Below are 5,318 nucleotides of genomic sequence, written 5' to 3' on the forward strand. Positions count from 1 at the left end.
CCAATCCTCCTAGGCTACATCTCCGATCCAGCTTTCTATGGGGGCCTTTTTTTTATTGTGTCTTTAAGCAGAATTTTACAATGAGGAGCTCAATTTGAGTCTCTTGTAATAGAGGATGCTTAGTAGGGTGGTACTTGGATTCCCCAAGCCACTAGAGTACACAGACTCCCCCTTACCAAGTCTCGACCTCAACTGGTCTTAATGGGATGAGTCTAATTTGGTACTTAGTTCCTGACAGATATCCTCACAGGGATTACTTGAACCTCTCAAGCCTTCTTGGTTCTGTCTCATCGATGCTGCCTTAGCTCGGCAGGTCAGCTTGACTTCTCTGTTCTCTGCTTCTTGCTTCACTCTCTATTCTGTCTCCTCTGTCTCACTGTCTCTTCGTGGCTTAAAGCCAATCCCTTCCTTGACTGTTCGCCTCCTCTTCCGTCTCTTCAGATCACCTGCCTCTGTCTACTTGGAATTCCCTACCTCTGCATCATTGCCATTGCGTAACCTTTCACAGGGAGGTGGCCACTTGTCCCCTCACGAACTGAGCGCCAGCTCTTCCTCGAACGGTCGTTATTTCGGTTATTCTGCGAAATGATTCATCCGCCAGCTCAGCGGTCAAATCAGACTTCAAACCTTTATGTGCCGTAGCTTATTTCTCCCTCCAAATCCGGTCTCCCATCAGGTGCAATCTCTGCCGTTTGATCTGGGGCCTCCAGATCCTATGGCCATCGCTTTTATCGCACATGTGACTTGCTCAACCGTTAGCCTACGATGAAAGCGGTTTTCTCTCTCATCTGCCAGACATGCATCATTCAACGTATGGCATCGCTTGGTCCTCTGACAAACCCGCTTACTGCCCGAAATGCCTCCAATATTCCACCAATTTTGGAGCACGGGACCCGCCTGTCAGTTTCAGTGCTTTTCCCACGATTTCTTGGCTTCCCTTGTGACCGAGCACTCGAGGCTTTTCCTTATCGAGGGGTTTTACCCAGCAAAGGATGATTTGTGCTAATCGTGCATCAAAAACAACCTCCATTTCTAGGTTTGAGCCTCCCAACTGCCATTTTTGCGCCATGCACAGTCCCCATGGGCCAATGGTCAGCACGCTTTGACCGAAGGTCCTCGTTGCTCCGTGCTGGCTGCAAATTACCATTATACAGAGGTTATTTCTGATAGCTCGTTGTTTACAAGATTTTGAAGTCTGTCATGATTTGAAACAGTCATAGAACTCTGATAATTTTCAAGGATCCAATTCGGATCAATGAAGAATTTCCTCTTATGGAAACATGAAAAGATATGATGTAAGGATAAATTCTTCCCTCTTCTCGTATTCATTAGAAAGTAAGGTGACCCTTGAATATAAGACTGACTTTTTATTGGAAATTGTGGAGATATTTGATTCTATGAGGTATTTTTTTTGTGGCTCATGAAAGTAGACAATAGATATTTTTAGACCAATTACACTTGAATATGAGTTTTTAATAAAAAAATCTCATACTAATGAATCAAGGTACCTATGTCACTAATTGAAACATACTCATTTTATTGTTAGAAATTCAACCTATGAGGTTGTAACACTAAAAGTATGAGGTTGGAAGATGAAAACCATTGCAAGATATAAAATAAAATCCCAAAACCCAATAGATGAAGTTTCTTGAAGGAGAGAAATAGGGTTATCCAACAATAAAACTTCTATATAGAATTCTTTTAATAATTGAATTAGATTTGTGCGGTAATTATTTAAAACTTACTTTCCTCTTATTCAAATGAAGTGAATTATGTTGAAATTTCTCTAAGGCTATAAAATTAGATTTGCATAATAATTATTTGAACATTCTCCGTCTCCCATATTTTTGGTAGGAATATACCATTTTTCTTTTGTTTTTGGCCCACAAATTAAAAATTTTAAAATTATAAGATTAAACTTATACTATGAAAGATGAAAATCATTGCAAATTATAATAATAATATCCCAAAATCCATAATGAAGTTTCTTTAAGGAGAAATTTAAGTTAGTATAACAATAAAAAAATGGTAGATGAAGTTTCTCGAACTAGAAAAATGGGTTTATGGGTTTATAGAACAATAAAAACTGATAGATAAAATTTCTCAAATGAAAAAAAATAGATTTGTATCACAATAAAAATCCATGACAGATTAAGAAAAATCTTTCCATAGAAATCACATAATAGAAATTTTTCACAGAAGCATCTCTAACTAACAATTAAAAAAAAAAAATGAAATAGAGTTTTGGGCGCAACTAGTTGAAAAACCAAACCATTTTTTACTCATTACAAGGGAGAAAGGTTAAGTTGAAAGCATTTCTACGACTATAAAATCTAGTAGTCTAGGGAATTCAAATGTGAATTAACTATTTTGAACATTCCCCCTCTCGTGCTTCTTGCCTTGCATTACTCGTCTACAGTGTCGATCACCCTATTCCAATTTCGTAATTTCACTCCCTCTTTGTGTTTTGTGTGTGAGAGTGTCTAATATGGGCGAGGGAGCAGCAATCGAAATCGATCTAGGGATGATGTATTCATGTGTGGGAGTGTGGCAGCAGGATAGTGTGGAAATCATCACCAATGATTAGGGGAATCGAACCACTCCTTCCTATGTTGCCTTTACTGATACAGAGCATCTGATTGGAGATACCACCAAGAACCAGGTCGCCATGAATCCCACCAACACTGTTTTCGGTCTGTAATCTTTACCATTTATTCTTTGTCACTCTTTTGAGTGAGTTTATTCGAATGCTTATTGTTGTATATGTGATTCAATTGTATATTAATTCCCATTTCATTCTCGAATATGAACCGGGATTGACATAATTCAGCTTATAGTTTTTTGAAGGTGATTGACAAAATTTGATATGCTGTATGATAGCCTTTGCCTAGAATTTGCATCTGTAAGATTCTATTTGTGTAGAATTTGCATTTGTGTTCAATCTAAATCAGTTCTTTATGTTATGGCAGATGTAAAGTGGTTGATTGGTAGGAGGTTCTCTGATCCCTTCGTTGTGAGCAATACGAAATTATGGCCTTTCAAGGTCATTTCAGGGGTTAGCGATAAGCCCAGCATCGTTGTAACATACAAAGGGGAGGAGAAGCATTTTGCAGCCGAAGAGATCTCTTCCATGGTTTTAACTAAGATGAAGGAGATTGCAAAAGCTTATCTTGGGACCACTGTTAAGAATGTTGTGGTCACTGTTCTTGCATACTTCAATGATTCTCAAAGGTAGGCAACCAAGGACGTAGGGGAAATCTCCGGGTTGAATGTTATGAGAATTATTAATGAGCCCACTGCTGCTGCTATTGCCTATGGGCTTGACAAGAAGGCTAGTAGTTCTGGTGATAAGAATGTTCTTATCTTTGATTTGGGTGGAGGTACTTTTGATGTGTCTCTGCTCACAATTGAAGAGGGTATTTTGAAGTGAAGGCTGCTTCTGGTGATGCACATTTGGGTGGTGAAGATTTTGATAATAGATTGGTGAACCACTTTGTACAATAGTTTAAGAGAAAAGATAAGAAGGATATTAGTGGTAATACTAGAGCCCTCAAGAGACTCAGAACTTCCTGTGAGAGAGCTAAGAGAACCCTTTCATCAACTGCCCAGACGACCATTGAGATTGATTCCCTATATGAAGGTATTGACTTCTATACCACTATTACTAGGGCTAGATTTGAAGAGATGAACATGGATTTGTTCAGGAAGTGCATGGAGCCTATTGAGAAATGCCTGCGGGATGCGAAGATGGACAAACGCTCAATCCATGATGTGGTTCTTGTTGGTGGGTCTACTAGGATCCCTAAGGTTCAGTCCTTGTTGTAGGACTTATTCAATGGTAAGGAGCTTTGCAAGAGCATTAACCCTAATGAGGCTGTTGCATACGGAGCTGCAGTGCAAGCTGCTATTTTGAGTGGAGAGGGCAATGAGAAAGTGCAAGATCTGTTGCTTCTAGATGTTACTCCCCTTTCATTAGGGCTAGAAACTGCAGGTGGGGTTATGACAGTTCTCGTCTCTAGGAATACTACCATCCCCACAAAGAAGGAGCAAGTATTTTCTACTTAATCAGACAATCAGCTTGGTGTGTTGATTCAAGTGTATGTACTCGAACCATGGATAATAACTTGTTGGGTAAATTTGAACTTTCTGGTATTCCCCCTGCTCCAAAAGGAGTTCCCCAGATCACTGTGTTCTTTGATATTGGTGCCAATGGTATTCTAAACGTCTCTGCTGAGGACAAAACCACTGGTCAAAAAAACAAAATAACCATTACAAATGACAAGGGTAGATTGAGTAAAGAGGATATTGAGACATACAAGGCTAAAGATGAAGTGCACAAGAAGAAAACAGAGGCCAAGAACTCTTTGGAGAACTATGCTTACAACATAAGGAATAGTATTCGAGATGAAAAGATTTCGGCAAAGTTAGATCCTTCTGATAAAAAGAAGATTGAGGATGCTCTTGAACAGACTATCTAGTGGCTGGATACCAACCAGCTTGTAGATGCTAACAAGTTTGATGAGTCTAGAGAACACTTGCAATCTTATCATTGCTAAGATGTACCAAGGTGTTGGTGCTGAAATCCCTGGTGGAGCATATGAAGCTGCTGGATCTCCTGAACAGGGTTATTCTACCGCTGCAGGCTCGGGGCCTAAAATTGAAGAAGTTGATTAAATAATTTTCACCTTTATACCGTGTTAGAAGATGATAGAACACACTTGCAAACTGGGATTTAGAAGGTGGAATCTCTCAATTTTAGACCTGAGAATTGAATGCTGTTGTTTTGACATGTAAGGAAATGAGGATTTGTGTTGGATATTCTATTTCATGGTTATGAGCTGTGTTTTGTATAGCTAAGGGATTTTCCTTGAAATATTTGATATCTGTTTCACTTTAATTGTGGTGGAATAATGAGGATTTAAAAGTTGGATTGTCTCTTCATTTTAGACATGATAATTGAATGAGGTTGCTTTGACAGGTAAGGAAAAGAGGATTTGTTTTGGATATTCTATTTCGTCATTATGAGTTGTTTCATTTTTTCAATATGCTTTTATTGGTATATTGGTTTTGTATAGTTTTTTTAGTTCTTACCAATCAGAATTTAGAAAGTAAATGGCTTTTCTATTTTGAACATAACAATGGAATGTTATTGTTTTGTACTGTTAATGGAGTTTTTTTTAAGTATTTGATATTTATTTCAATTTCATTGTGGTGGAATAATAAGGATTTAGAAGCTGGATTGTCTCTTAATTTTAAACATAAGAATTGAACGTTGTTGTTTTGACTTGCAAGGAAAACAAGATTTGTGTTGGATATTT

At 38.2% G+C, this 5,318-nt stretch overlaps 1 pseudogene; it reads left to right on the top strand.

Moving 5' to 3' along the window:
* Positions 1 to 2,485: 2,485 nt before the first annotated feature.
* LOC149161359 (heat shock cognate 70 kDa protein-like) lies at positions 2,486 to 4,674 on the top strand (annotated as a pseudogene).
* The last annotated feature ends 644 nt before the right edge of the window (positions 4,675 to 5,318 follow it).

The sequence above is a fragment of the Pinus tabuliformis genome, chromosome 5_2, assembly GCF_031772625.1.
Source record: "Pinus tabuliformis cultivar Carrire ecotype Pingquan chromosome 5_2, CPIR1, whole genome shotgun sequence".
NCBI classification, from domain to species: domain Eukaryota; kingdom Viridiplantae; phylum Streptophyta; class Pinopsida; order Pinales; family Pinaceae; genus Pinus; species Pinus tabuliformis.